Below are 16,648 nucleotides of genomic sequence, written 5' to 3'. Positions count from 1 at the left end.
GATCACATCCCCAATCAGCATCAGTATATGCAATTAGATCCAGAGAGGAGGTAGAAGACAAGAAAAGTATTCATGAAAGAAAAGATATAATATATCTAACAATACGCAGAACAGCCCCCATGTGAACTGTGGTGGGAGCATGTTGGAACTGGTTGGTTGTGTGTACAGTGTATGCTATGTCTGGTCTTGTAATGGAAAGATAGGAAAGTGCTCTGATAAGTTGTCTGTAAGGAGTAGGATCCTCAAGAAGTTCATCATCAATTTTCATCTTAACGTTAACAACTTCTGGAGTATCAACTTTCTTATCATCTGTAATTCCAGACCTGGAAACAATATCAAAAGCAAACTTAGATTGAGACATTAAATACTCATGAGGAGAATAAGCAACTTTAATTCCTAAAAAATATCCTAATAGACCTAAATCAGTCATTTCAAAATGAGTTTTAAGAAGTTTTTTGATATTTTCAACTCCCTTTTATCGCCTTCAGTAATGATCATGTCATCCACATAAAGAAGAAGCACTATAATTCCTGCATCAGAATTCTTAATAAACAAAGTAGTGTCAGTCAAATAGAATTGAAAACCAATATTAAGCATAACCTGACTAAACCTGTTATACCAAACTTTTAGTACGTGTTTGAGACTATAAAGAGCCTTTTCTAAACGAAGAACTTTACTCTTGGGAATACTAATACCGGGTGGGGCTTCCATGTACACTTCTTCAACTAACTTATCATTTAGAAATGCATTTTTGACATTCATCTGAAATATGGGTCATTTTCTAATGGAAGCCAAGGCAATTAAGGTTCTAACAGTGGTCATACGAGCAACTGAGGCAAAGGTTTTTTCATAATCGATGTCATATTCTTGGGCATAGCCTTTGGCCACCAATCGGGCTTTATATCTTTCAAGAGTTCCATCACTCTTTGTTTTAACTTTGTAGACCCATCGGCAGCTTATAGGTTTCTTACCTAGAGGAAGATCTTGGATAGTCCAAGTAAAAGCCTTTTCGAGTGCATCTAACTCAGTTTCCATAGCTTCTACCCATTCCACACGATTTTTGGCTTGAAAATATGATGATGGTTCCTCATATGAGTGTATTAATGCAATAATTGTCCTATATGTTGGTGAAAAGGATTCATATGACACAAACTTTTCAGGAGACCTCGAAACTCGAGATGACCTTTAGGTGGATGCTTCGGAATATTTTTCTAGTGCACATAGAAGATTTGACTCTCTTCGTCTAGAATATTGTATACTAACATCCCTATGGTCTTCATTATTGTCATTGTGCTCGAGATCAACAGTACTTTGATCATTGTCAAAGTCACATTCAATATCACATTCAGCAGGTTTTGAGGTCAAATCTATTAGGAAGGAATATTCAGTGACTTCCTTAGGTTTCTCAAAATCAAAGAAGCTTTCCTTTTCAAGAAATGATACATTTCTTGATACGTATAGTTTTTCATTTTGAAAATCAAAGCACCTATAGCCTTTTTTATTATCGGCATATCCTAAAAAGGCACAGGAAATTGCACGAGGGGAGAGTTTGTCATTTTTGTTAGTGAAAACAAAGCACTTGCATCCAAACACTCTCAATCTAGAGTAATCCAGATAAAGTTTCACTAGTTTTTCAATTGGAGTTATATTTTTCAAGGAAGAAGATGGCATTCGATTAATAAGATATGTAGCAGTTAGGACCGCTTCTGCCCAAAACTCTTTTGAGACATGATTAGCTATTAATAAAGTCCTAGTTGTTTCCATGATATGATGATGTTTTCGCTCGGCCAGTCCATTTTGTTGTTGAGTGTATGGACAAGACCTTTGATGCGTAATGCCATGTAAACTTAGATAGTTTTTGAATTCTTGGGACATAAATTCTCCCCCTGAATCTGTGCGAAAATGGATATATCATTTTGAAAATTGTTTTTAACCATATTATGAAATATTTAAAAGTACGAAAAGACTTCTGATTTATCTTTGAGGAAGTAAATTCAAGTATGTCTAGAAAAATCATCAACGAAAATGACATAATATGCAAATCCATCTTTCGAAATAACTGGTGTGGGACCCCAAACATCCAAATGTAGTAATTCAAGTGGTCTGGAAGAAACAAAGGTTCTATCACAAAATGGTAATCTTTTCATTTTGCCAAGAATACAATCTATACGAGTAAAGTTTTCAGAATTACAAAATTTTCCAACATCAGAAAAATGTTGGATTTTGGCCATATGAGGAAGACCAAGTCTTTTATGCTACAAATCCAACTCTATTTTATGAATGTTATAACAAAAAACAATCTTAGGCAATTCCAAAAAATCCATATAATACAGTTCTTCTTATCTATGGCCTTCCCCAATCAGCTTTCCTGATTAGCGATCCTGTACCCAACAACCATGAGAAGAAAATGAGATATTACATGCATAATCAGATATTTGAGAAATAGATAGAAGATTTAAATTTAGTTTAGGAATATATCTTACTTCTGGAATAAATAATTTCTTAGTTTCATGGATTTTTTTAAAATTTTCTATTCCTTCTATTTCAAGAGAGGTTCTGATCATGCATAATTTTACATATTTACATGCATGATTATGTGTGATAAATGCTTAAAATGCTTGTTTGTTAGTGGTTTCATTAGTTTCAATTAAATTATAATTTGAGCAAATTGAGTCCTCTTTGAGTCTTTTTGTAATTAATTACGTTTTTGGAAAAAAAATTGAAAGAGGAGTCTTTTTGAATTCTTGAAAAATCCTTGGACTCTTTTTGAAAAAAAAATTGAAAACCTAATTAGACCTAACCACTAACTATAAATACTAGTTTTAGAGAAGAGGGAGGCATCTTTTCCCTTTTGAGATCCACGACCCCTCTTTCTCTCTCTCCTCTACCTCTTCTTTCTCTTCTCCGTCTTCTCTCTCTTTCCTCTCTTTCTTCTCCAACCGGTTCCTCTCCCTTCTCTTCGTTCTTCTTCTTTCTCTCCTTCTCTTCTTACCCCCATCGTCGCCGGTTTCTCGTATCCCCATCATCGGATACGATGGCACGCGTGTGATCACAATGGAAGGCCGCTCTTCTTCTCAACCCCTCTGTCGGGATCGGCCGCAAGGTACGTTCCTTCTCCCCCTTCTCTTTATTTGAATTGCACGTAATTTAGGTTTATTTTGTTTTATTGCATATATAAAAAAATCTGCATTATCATTGCATACAGCATATTTCATTTTAGGCATTTTCGTTACATATAAGACAACATATAATTTATTTTGTTTTGTAATATAGTTAGCGGTCAATGCTTGTAGTTCATTGTTCATTTTTTTTTACACGGTCCAGCAGTTCGTTCATGACAGACGGTGCGAGTTTTGTATATCAATGAATAATAAGGGATAACGTGATTCTTGGTGAACAACGTTTTCTTTTCCTTACTCTCGGGTATCATATTTTGCAGATCACGCATCTCTGTGTGAGTTGCGGCAGTTTGGAGTAAAGGACCAGATCAGGTTTTGATCTAAAGATTCCGATCAGTACTGTAAATTCCAGTTTGCAAGACTCGGACACATTCAGTTTTTTTTATTATTGTTTTATGCTGGATACGTATACATTTTTAGCATACATTGTCTAATCATGTAATACACCTATGTTGCATGTGAACAGTCCAAGATTATGGACATCAATCATGCACAGTGTGGTTGACGTTAATAAAAGAAGTTGTCTCTTTGCAGCATGTGTGCATTGATTAAATAGTTCAGCATGATTTTTTTATGCTTTAATGGTTTTAATATCCGGTTTGCTAATGAGTATGAGACTTGCTGTTATGTTTTTTTTAGTGCCTAGTTAATTCAATAGTTGTTGCATTAGTTAGGTGTCATGTGTTAAAAAAAAAATTAACATAGTTTAGCTAGGTCTTGGTTCAATGTTCTCATTTACTTTGTTTATGTTAGATTTTTTTCTTCCATTAAGTAGTTCTTAGTCTAGTTCACGATTTCTCTTATTATTTTTTTTACGTAGTTAATGTAATAAGTTACCATTAGTTTATTTGATTACATTAATTTTAGGTTTAATTAGTTAGATTAGAATCTTTTGTTTAGTTAAACGTTTTTTTTGTAGCTAGTTAGTTTTCTTCCGGTTGTTTCATAGTTAGTTTATTAAATAGTTTGTTACAATTCTTTCTTTAGGTTGTTTCATAATTTGTTACATAGTTGTTAGTTAGTTTTGCTAATTTATCTTTTAGTGATTTAGGATTACATGTTAGATTAGGTTGTTAGATTCTTGTTTTTCTTGATTTTTCATAAAACTAACCTTAGATTTTTGTGTAGTTTTCTTTGTTTTTGTTTTGTGATTTTGTTTTGCAGGGAAGCGGTGAACCCTCAAAAGTACCCCAGAAGAGCCCTCTGAGGTTTCCAAAAGGTCCCCTCAAAAGGCCCTTCGAGCCCTTCAGAGAGCCCTCAAAAGCATGGAAGAAGAGAGGAAATCAGAGATCAAAAAGGACTAGAAGCTCAAGCACTGAAGACCCCTTTTCTTTTATTTTTTAGTTTAGGTTTTATTTTATTTAATTAATTCAATTGGGTTTGCAATAAGGCCACTTTATTTTTATTTGTTTAAGCCCTCGGCAGAAGGCCGCAGTCGTAGTTAATTAATTAATTAATTATTTTATTCTTCAAGCAATAAAGAGTAGATTAGTTTTCTGTGGAATACAAAGTGTTTCTCCTGATCCCTAAGATCGACCCGGACTCCACCACTCGTGCGAGCCGGTTTTTATTATTTGGTGTCTAGCTTGCATAAACCATTTTCATCAAAAATATCTTTTAAAAATCTATTTCATAAAACTTACACCAGGTTCCATCAGCTATAAAAACTTTTGACACACTTGACTTATTTTTGAAACATTCGGATAGACTATTATCATTTGGGGTCATATGAAAAGAAGCATCAGAATCAAGAAGCCAAGGAAAGTTACCTGGATCAGAAAAGAATGAAACTGCTGCTCCAGTTGAGGCTTCAGATGAGGAAAAAGCCCCTTTGATAAGAGGTTGAAGAATCTTCATTAATTGAGCCATAGAAACCGGTGCATCTTGATCTTTGGGTTCCGATCCAATAGCCGCAACTCTTTTTTTCCCTTAGCTCTCTAAGTTTAGGACACTGAGGCATATAATACCCTGATTCATGACAATGGTGGCAAATGACTTTTCTCTTATCAAAGTCACCATTTTGTCTATTAAAATGAGGTGGCCTATAGGAACGTACATGGTTACCTGGTCTAGACACAGCTAGAACAGAATCATCCTCTGGTTTTGGAGTATTCTTTTTAATTTTATTTTCCTCCATAGTTAGTTCCTTTATAGTATCAATGATAGAGGGAACTTTTCCTCGATGAAGAGCCGATTTAGTCGACTCAAATTCCTTTCTTAAACCGTTTATAAATTGATAAAAATGCTCCATGTCAAGTTGTTTTTTACGGAGCTCAATGTCTTCGGGACAATGCCATTTTGGCTCTGAAAGAGCCAATTCTTCTCAAAGTTCAGACAACTCATTATAATATTCTCGAATGGTTTTATCCTTTTGAGTCATAGTACGAACTTTGTCTTATAAATTGCACACATGTGCAATATCTTTAAGAGAATATATATTTTTAAGGTATTCCCAAACCTTATCGGCATGTTCGAACTTAGCAAGACTAGAGTATTTTTTAATGTCTACGCTATTAATTAGCCATGACATAATTTTTGCATGCCCTATCCTCCACTTTTTTCATTCTTTTTTCTAAGTGCCTAACGCCTTACTCTTCTCCTCTTCCGTTAGAGGAACTTCTTTATCAGCCTCTACTTTGGTAAGAGATAGTCTAGGTTTCGAATCAGAACCATCCACTATACCCTATAGCCCTTTTCCCCAAATATGATGCTTCATAATCGAAGCCCACATTACATAATTAGTATTGTTTAACTTCATGGGTATGATGGTAATTTTATCATTGTCATCCATCTTTTATAAGGGTGAGAAGGAATTAGATAAGAGAAGGGAAAGAGAAAAAGAGAAGAAAAGAGAATAAGAGAGAGGATGCAATACAACTTTTTATAGTAAGAGAGGTTCTTCAATAGCCTCCTTTCTTCAACAAATTTTCTTGAGCTAAGAAAAAAGTGATAAAACACCTTTGCAAGGGAGACACGGAAAACAAGGCAGAAGCTCTTCAAGATCTAAGATCTCCACGACTCTGATACCATGTAAGAAAATGGTGGTCTTCCACAAATGCACTTGAATCCACTAAAAGAATGTCTAAAAAGACACTTCAACCAAACCTATAAAAGGGTATAAAAGGAAGAACACAATAATAAATAAATAAATCTTTATTGATAATGAAAATGCTTAAGAAACATTTCTTGTGGTTTACAATGGAGGGGTTCACCCCTATTTATACAAAGAGAATGGGGTTGGGAGAGCTCACTTTGAGATCTCCCAAAAGAGTCGTTGGACTAAGTCCAATGGCTCTTAATGTAGTCGTTGGACTAGAGTCCAACGGCTAGACTCTTAGTCAAGTTCTAACTAGAACTTGACTAAGTTTCATATCTAGTTTAATGTGAACTAGATAATAAACTAAATAAAAATAAAAATATAATATATATATATATATATATTATTGTTGTATTATTATATATGTTACATTACACTTTACATTTTAAAGTCCAATAACTTAAGATAAATTGGCAAACCATATCGATCACATAACAATATAATAAATAGGCAAGGCAATGTTAGAGTAGTGCAACTCAAGCACCTAAAAGGGAACTCTAAGTACCAAAACAGATTCAAATTTATAATGATGAATTAAGGCCATTAGTCTAACACCCCAATTTTTATAACCCAAAAAATGGTGGAATTTTTTTTTCTTTAAATGATTTTATAAATCTTTAACAAATAGCAGCATAAAAACTCATAGGGTCTAAAAGTTGGTGTGCTACTTCTCTTATTCATGTATAACCATACGATTGTGGGAACTTAAAATAAATAGATTTCATCTTGCATAAAATAAATCAATGTCCATAATCAGGCAAAATATTAATTAAATTGTCTATTGCCATAAAAATCAAATAATAAATCAGAGTCTGAAAATCTTGTAAATGCGAAGGAAAGGTAGACTCGGTTCTCGTCGCAACCTCCCGCCTTCGCATGTAAGTTATTCCTCATTACCTGAAAAATGTTAAACCATATAGGGTGTCTCTGTGAAGAATCCTTGCAAACAATCAAGTTTTCAAATAACTTGATACTTCAAATACTCAATACACAAAATAAATGCACAGTGTTTATAAGCTTTACACCACAAAAGAAGTGCAATAAATGCACAGTGTTTATAAGCTTTACACCAAAGAAAGTGCAATAAATGCACAGTATTTATAAGCTTAAGGAGACAACTCCTTACTCTAATACATGCATACAATGGGCTCACATAGCCCTTATTTATAAGCAAACTTAAGAGACGTTGGGCTATTCCCAACAATTCTTATTAGAGACGTTGGGAATCAGCCCAACATCTATATTGGCTGACTGTTGTACACTGTACACAGTCAGCCACTGACTGTGTACAAAAACATTACATAAAAAAACAAAAATGAAAAATGAAAAAAATTACAAAAATAAAAAATACCCCTACAGCCAATACAATAAAGAAATATATATTTTATATATACAAGTAAATGAATACATATACATATATGAAATATATATATATATATATATGTATATGTATCTTCTTTTATATATAGAAAATACATTGTCTTATAAATTACAATTTAACACCCCCCCCCTCAAACTTAGGGCAAGATGACTGAAAGTTTGCCAAGGAAGAAATTGAACCGCGGAGCACACAAAGCTTTGGTGAAGAAATCTGTCAACTGATATTCTAAAGTTACATATGGAAGATCTATAACTCCTTTCAGATACGCTTCTCGAACATAGTGACAGTCCATCTCAATATGTTTAGTCCGCTCATGAAAAGTATGATTTTTGGCAATGTATATTGCACTCTTGTTATCACAGCATAGCTTGGTGGGCCCTTCTATTGAGATTCCCATGTCTTCTAATAGCTGATGAATCCATACAATTTTCATGGTAGTAGTCGCCATGGCACGATATTCAACTTCTGTTGAGGATAGAGACACTTTTTGTTGCTTCTTACATCTCCATGAAATCCGTGAGTCTCCTAAAAACACACAAAAACTAGTGGTGGAGTGACGGTTATTTGGGTCACCTCCCCAGTTAGAGTCAGTATAAACAATTAATTTTAATTCAGAAGAAGAGGATAAGAACACTCCCTTGTTTAGTGTGCCTTTTATGTATCTCACAATCCGCAAGATGGCACTCATGTGAATTGATGTTGGTGCATGTTGGAACTGACTTGCAGTATGAACTGCATGAGAGATATCTGGTCTAGTAATACTCAAATACATCAAAGATCTCACAAGCTGTCGGTAGGGGGTGGGATCGGAGAGAGGAATACCATCATCAATCTTCATTTTGGCTCCTACTATAATAGAAGTTTCACAAACCTTATCATTTGTAATACATGACCGGTCAATAATCTCAGAGGCAAGCTTAGTTTGAAATAAAAAATACCCTCTATGAGAGTAAGCTACTTCAATACCCAAAAAATAAGTTAGAAATCTCAAATCAGACATTTCAAACCTATCCTTCAAAATTGATTTTATGCTTTTAACCCCTTTAGAATCACTTCTGGTTATAAGCATATCATCCACATATAAGAGCAGAATGACAATCCCGGCATTGGTTTTTCTAACAAATAAGGCAGTGTCAGTGAAACAAGAAGAAAAACCATTTTCTAACATTACAGAGTTAAATCTATCATATCAAGCCTTAGGGGCTTGTTTTAAACCATAAAGTGTTTTTCGAAGACGAAGCACTTTCCCTTTGGGAGTCTTCATTCCTGGTGGAGCATCCATATATACATCTTCATTCAGATCACCATTTAAGAAGGCGTTTTTAACATCCATTTGATAGATGTTCCATTTGTTGATTGAAGCAACGGTAATGAGACATCGAACAGTGATCATTCGGGCCACAGGGTCAAAAGTTTCTTCATAGTCAATCCCGTATTCTTGACTATATCCCTTTGCAACTAATCGAGCATTATATCTCTCAAGAGATCCATCGCTCTTAGTTTTTACCTTAAATACCCATCTACACCCTATTGCTTTCTTACCCTTAGGAAGATCTTGGAACTCCCAAGTCTTTGCCCTGTTGAGAGCTGAAAGCTCATATTCCATTGCTTTCAGCCATTCATCATTTTTTTTGCTTCTTCGAAGTTTTTGAGTTCTATATAGGAATAAATGGCGCTAAGGCAGGCTTTATGTTTAGGAGTAAATGAATCATATGAAATAAACTTAGAAGGCATCTTTCTACTTCTCTCAGTTCTTCGTAGGTTTTCATCATTTGTTGAATTGGACCCACTAGGTTCACTGAATTTTTCAATTGCACTCCTAAAACTGTTTTTATCTCTATGGGTATATGTTATAGGATCTCTCAATGCTCCTTCACTTCTATGTTGGGAGATAGGTAGATGGGAAGAGCCATCTTCTTTATCATTGACGTCATTATGAATGAAATCGTCATCACTATCATCATCATGTGCTAACATTTCAAATAAAAAGGAGTAATCCACGTCTTCTTCAAAGGGTTCACTCCTTTCAAAACCATTAACATTTTCCAGAAAACTCACATTTCTGGAAACATATAGCTAGTCATTCTCAATATCATAACAACGAAACCCTTTTTGGGTTTCAGAATATCCAAAAAAAGCACATGCAATGGCTTTTGGCGAAAGCTTGTTATTCTTGTCAGTAAGAACGAAACATTTGCAACCAAAAATTCTCAACCGACTATAGTCGGGTTCTTTGGTATACAATTTTTCAAAAGGCGAGATATTGTTCAAGTTTTTAGAAGGTAGCCGATTTATCAGATAGACAGATGCTAAAGCCGCTTCAGCCCAAAAACCTTTTGGGATGTTTTGAGAAACAAGTAATGTTCGAGTTGTCTCTATTATATGTCTATACTTCCTTTCGGCTAATCCATTTTGTTGAGGGGTTTTGGGACAAGATCTTTGGTGAAGAATACCATGACTTTCAAGATAATTTTTGAATTCACTTGAAAGGTATTCTCCACCAGAGTCAGTTCTAAAAAATTTTAGATTCTCATTAAATTGATTTTTAATCATCATATGATAGGTTTTAAAAATTGAGAAAACTTCATATTTGTGTTTAAGAAAATAAATCCAACAATATCTCGTGTAGTCGTCAACAAAAATGACATAATATGCAAAGCCTCCTTTTGATAGGACGGGTGTCGGTCCCCATACATCCGAATGGATAATTTCAAAAGGTCTTGTTGTAAACATAGATCTTTCACAAAAAGGCATTTTTTTCATTTTCCCAAGAATACAGTCATTACAAGTTAAATCACTTTTACATAGACTTTTAACAAAAGGTAAATGAGAAATTTTTGCAATATTTGGATGTCCAAGTCTCTTTTGCCACACATTAATATCCTTTTGTTGGACAACATAATAAAACGGGTTCTTTGGAATTTGAAGGAAATCGACATAGTATAAATCGCCCTTCCTAGAGCCTTCCTCAATCAATCTCCCGGACCGGCGATCCTGTATCCAACATTTGTTAGATGAGAACTTAATATCACACCCATGATCCGAGAGTTGAGAAACAGAAAGCAAATTCAAGTTTAATTTGGGTATAAATCTAATTTTTGGAATAAAGAACCCTTGTTTTTCAAAATTTTCTATTCATTTTACTTCAAGAGATGTTCCATCCGCAGTTGAAACAAAAGATGAAGAGGGATTTTTTGAGTATTCGGAAAAAGAACTAAAACTTGGGGTCATGTGAAAAGAAGCACCCGAATCTAAAAGCCAAGAGGTCTTACCGGGAGGTGAAGAGGTTGACATTGCGGCTCCGGAAATAGCCCCTTTTAAAAGAGGTTGAAGTGCATCCACGATTTGTTGCAATGAAAGAGCTTCATTTGAAGATGACGAGCACTCTTCCTTTTGAGGTTGGGATGTAGTAGCCATGGCAAGTAACTTTTTCCACTTTGAGCAAATACGCTTGATATGCCCCGGTTCCTTACAAAAATGACATAAAAGCTTGCTATAATCCTTCTTCCCTCCTTGACCACTTGAGTTTTGATTCTTAAAGTGAGGAGGCTTGTAGGTCCTTAAGTTGCTCCCCGGTCTTGAGACGGCATTAACTTCTTCATTTTCTTCATTATAGGAAGGTGTAGCTAGAACACTTAGGTTGTTTTTGCTTATACTCATACGAGTCTCTTCCCCACTTAGTTTAGTAATTACATCTTCAAGAGAGGGGGAAGTGAAGGCGAATAAAAGAGAAGATCAGATTTGTTCGAATTCAGGCATAAGTCCATTCAAAAAATTAAAAAATCTATCTTCTTTCAATTGTTTATAACGAAGCTCTATGGCTTCTCCACTCCACTTGGGTTCAAGCATAGCAAGCTCATCCCAAACAGAAGAGAGTTCGGCAAAATATTCCCTTATAGTCATCTCTCCTTGACGAAGAGTTAGAGCTCTCTTTTGGAGGTAATATTTATGAGACAGGTCCCTAGAGGTGTACATCTTCTCAAGGTACTCCCACGCTTGAGAAGCCTTCTTAAACTTGATAATATTGGCGTTAATTCTTGTTTCTACGGATGAGAAAATCCATAAGAGGATTTTAAAATTCCTCATCTCCCATTCTTCATGCTTTTTGGTGTAGTCTTCAAGAGCCTTGGCTCTTTCTTCGCCTTCAAGAATTTTTATTTCTCCTTTCTCCATCAAGGTTATCTATGGCTCCGGTTCAGGAATCGAGCCTTGAACATAACCCTAAAGCCCTTTTCCTTTAATATGAGCCTCCATGTTTCCGGCCCAGACGTGATAGTTGGACCCATTGAGTTTGAAGCCGAGAGAAAAATGAGTCTTTTTCACCCATTAGAGAGGAGAGATGATGAAAAAGAATATGTACCACAAAAGATTTTTAGACCTTTCTTGATAGAAGAGTCTTCTAAAATATTGGATAAACAAGTGAATCCACTTCAATCACCAAAAAAATTGAGGGCACGCTTTTCGAGGCACCCGAAAAAGTGAGAATCCACACGATCCTTTTCTTTTTCTCCAACCTTGCTCTGATACCATGTGAAGAATCCTTGCAAACAATCAAGTTTTCAAATAACTTGATACTTCAAATACTCAATACACAAAATAAATGCAGAGTGTTTATAAGTTTTACACCACAAAAGAAGTGAAATAAATGCACAGTGTTTATAAGCTTTACACCAAAGAAAGTGCAATAAATGCTCAGTTTTTATAAGCTTAAGGAGACAACTCCTTACTCTAATACATGCATACAATGGGCTCACATGGCCCTTATTTATAAGCAAACTTAAGAGACGTTGGGCTATTCCCAACAGCTCTTATTAGAGACGTTGGGAATCAACCCAATGTCTATATTTTTAAAATTGTGTACACAGTCAATGGCTGACTGTTGTACACTGTACACAGTTAGCCACTGACTGTGTAGTACAAAAACATTATATAAAAAAACAAAAATAAGAAAAGAAAAAATTACAAAAATAAAAAAATAAAGAGGAATTACAATCATATTAAAAAACATGAATATGTGTAAAATGTAAAATGACTAAAATACCCCTACAGCCAATACAATAAAGAAATATATATTTTATATATACAAGTAGATGAATACATATACATATATGAAATATATATATATATATGTATATGTATCTTCTTTTATATATATATAGAAAATATATATAGAAAATACATCGTCTTATAAATTACAATTTAACAGTCTCAGTAGAGAGAAATATGCTAAGCTTGTAAGACAGAAATTCAAAGTAAGAATTTCAATAGAAATTTCATAGTTTAGCATTTGGAATTAACTGAAACAAATACACAACTAGTCATGCTTATTCAATCAACCAAATTAAACAAAAGAGCATCAATTCATACATTTCAAGAAGTTAAAATGCATGAGCAGTTAATATGCATAACTTACTATATGCTAAAGACCTACAATGCGTGCACATATTCTTATCTTTAATTACATTTTCTTTCTTAAATGATGCATGTAATGCCTAACTAATGCACATACATCTTAAGTTATCACTTCTTAGCCCTTCTGATACCACACAAGCTTACATTCTCATATTAGAACAATGACTCAGAACGTGTTTTACATACAGGGGTGGCTTTAGCCTGGCCAGGTCCATTCACCAGGACGAGGTGAGGGACGTTAATACGAGAGAGATTCCTAACACATTTCAACCCGATGCACCAGTTTTCCTCATGAGTACCTTGCTCATTGCGCTGCAGTCTAATGCAAAGGTTTCCCCATAAAATCGTGAGAGGGGAGGAGCAACCTTTCGTGCTTGAAACATATTTGCCCCATGAAGTTTTTTACCACCTGCCTCTCTCCCAGCAAGTATCTTGAGTTTTAATGTCACATGATTACTTGATTACATACGTAGTTTTTTTTCATGCAACATCAAAACTTGAGTCACTTTATGGGCCATGGATGCATTCTTATAAAGCATTGAAATATTCACTTAATCATACTTCTAACATAAACTTGAGCATATGCGTAAATGAAAATCTTATTCATTTTCATACTTCAGCTAACACATATGCATGAACATGGTCAATGCAATAAAGAATATGAATATGAGCATCTATCTCAGTGAAACATTCATATTATTATCATAACATGAGCGCCAACACATATTCAGAATTTAAAACATAAACTTGCAGTCATTAGACCCTTTGATCCTTGATCTTAATGTGTGGGTTTTATTAACTATTCAGGTCATAGGCATATTCATATAAGCTTTTACATAGGGTCAAACCTGCATACTTATTCACATATTGCATGCTATTCAAAACGAAGAAATTTGCACAAAATATGCGAACTATACATAGGTCGACCCTCGGTCCAAAGACCGGTCTTGATTTACGAAACCAATAACTCTGCCAGACTGTTACAGAGCTTACAGAAAATTTTATGTTCGGTGAACAACACTGATATTTCCACAGTATAAAGAAAATTTCATCAGCTTTCCGTAGCCACAAACAGTTCGTAAAAATTCCTCCGTATAAGGAAGTTATGAACGTTTTACTGCAGACATGTCATATTTTTTTCCGACTGTCATAGGGTCGTGCTCAGTTCATGAACAGAGCCCAAAATTTCATAATAGATTCTAAATTTTGTTAGCTTTCCAACACAACAAACCGTTTGTCAAAACTCCTCCGGACGAGGGAGATATGAACGTTTTACTGGTTGGAGGTTAGGCTGAAAAACCTGAAATTCCGAATCTAAGCATTCGGGTTGGACCAAACCGAGTCACCCGAATCCATACACCCGTGATTTATCTTGCATGTTTTAAATAAAAACCAGAATAAAATACATAGTTAAATGTGATATATTTTATCTGAGCTAGATCATATTTTTTCTCAGCCTTTTGGCCGAAAAATATGCCCGATACGCATATGCTTTATTTTCTCAATAATTAATTTGGAAGAATACGCAATAAATTAAGTAAAATATGCAATATTCATGAAATAAAAATTCAAAAAAATGCACAAAATTCACATAATATCTTACAAATCATAATCTATCAGAAACCATCAAATCTTACATGAATACAACCACAAAAACTACTTTCTTTTTAAATTTACCAATTTTTTTCTAAGAAACCCAATATTGCTAAAATCACAATATCTCAATATTTCGATCATAGAAATTCTTAAAATTTTTACAGAAGGTCTACGATAACATATCCTACCAATACAAATCGATCCTTGCAAGAAAATCATAGCAAAAATCGAATATTTATAAATTTTACAAATTTCTTTTCTAAGAAACCAATTTTTTGTGAAAAACCCAATTTCAAAAGGGGTTTTCATTTGGGGAAAATGTTCTTTCTCCATGGATCTTTAGATCTGAGTCAAACCCACGGTTAGGAGGGTCTGATCATGGTGTAAACTTATGAAAAAGCATTGAAATCCATGCCAAGAACTTCGTTCTTGCAAGAAAAGCATAAACCACCTACCTCTTATCGCAAAAATGTTTTTTTAAAGATTCTGGCAGGTCTTTTTGCATGATCCGGACAATCTGCACCTTCTACTAGCTTGAAAAAGATCTAATACAACCCCTGAAATCACGTGGAGGTCTTTCTTGAATCCAAGAAAAAAAAGAGAGGGCTCTAAGGGATGTGAGGAAGAGAGGAGAGAAAAGAGAAAATTAACCTTATTAATCCTTCTTATGAAGGCCTCTATTTATAGATTGGCTTAAACAAGAGTATCATCTCTAATATAAGAAGTTAATATTTATTAATTTATTTTATTAATAAAATAAGATAATAAATTATAAGACCTAATTCAATAAATTTCGAAATTACTTAAGCTATAAAAGAAAAGTAGGGACTTTTTACCCTGTCTTGGGCTCTAGTGATAAGGTAATCTTCTGAGAGGCCTACAGACCCAAATACTCATCAGAATTAGACGTTTAAATAGTCGATTTGATAGCCCTCAAAATGTAGATCATCGTGGTGGCCTTAGATTTAATCATACGTACACGGTTTGGCAAGAAACTTTAGTCGATATCAAAAAACGCTAATTTTCGACTTATAATTAGGCATAAACTTCGGTCAATGATAAAATGCTCAAATCAACACCAATTTAGGCATGTAAATAGTCGATTTTGATGCCCTCAAAATGAAGAACGTCAAGATCAACTCTAATTTAATAGATGAGTCACTAATCGGCTAAAAAATGTTTGGTCAAAACAATAATAACATTTTTTCGAAGCGTCCAACTCTATGGGTCAAATTCAATCATATATGATTCAAGATATCTTAAGTTATATCCCATATAATCTATCCTTTAATTGATCTAAATGTTATGGATTATATTCAACTTAATTGGGTTTGATTTAAATATCATTAGTTAAATTCACTTGCTAATTTATATTTTTTTAAGATTCTTTCTTGTAAAAATTATTATTTATTTATTAGAAATGCCCTAAAGAAGCACATGTATGACTTTTGAACTAAATTTAAAATCGTAGATTTAATTTCAACAAAAATACAATTTATTATATTTTTTCAACCTTAATTTAACACTCAATTAAGTCTTAATTTAGATTTGAATCAAACTCAAATCTAATTATAACATTTTAGACGTAGTTATTAAATTCGAATTCAATTCCAAAGTCTAAAAATATACAAATCATTTACTTTCTTGCTTAGTCCACATATTTTAGCTTTTTCAATTATTCTTGAAATAATTTTCATAACTTAAGACAAAGGTTCATAATTAATCGAAATCAAGAATATCAAGAAAATAAAGAATTTCAAGAAAATAAAAAATATCAAGAAAATCAAGAATTCACGATTATAGTCATGAATGCACCCATAATTCATCATTCATTCATTTTAATTATCAAGGAAAAATCTCGAGTTTTACAATTAGCATGTCGTTGTGTCGAATCAGTCAATAAGAATCGCATTATGCAGCTACAATAACCACTAAACCATCAAAAATACAAAGTGAAGGTTTGGATCCATAATATGCATAGTT

At 34.0% G+C, this 16,648-nt stretch overlaps 1 protein-coding gene across 1 annotated transcript in view; it reads right to left on the bottom strand.

The window, feature by feature from the left end:
• The window catches only part of EMB2737 (embryo defective 2737), an 88,685-nt gene that overhangs the window by 42,232 nt on the left and 29,805 nt on the right, over window positions 1-16,648 (bottom strand). The window lies entirely within an intron of this gene.

This window comes from Nuphar pumila, chromosome 12, assembly GCF_984573655.1.
Source record: "Nuphar pumila chromosome 12, dmNupPumi1.hap1.1, whole genome shotgun sequence".
Taxonomy (NCBI): domain Eukaryota; kingdom Viridiplantae; phylum Streptophyta; class Magnoliopsida; order Nymphaeales; family Nymphaeaceae; genus Nuphar; species Nuphar pumila.
Note: the sequence above shows the minus strand (reverse complement) of the source record. Positions and strands in the feature narration are given on the sequence as shown.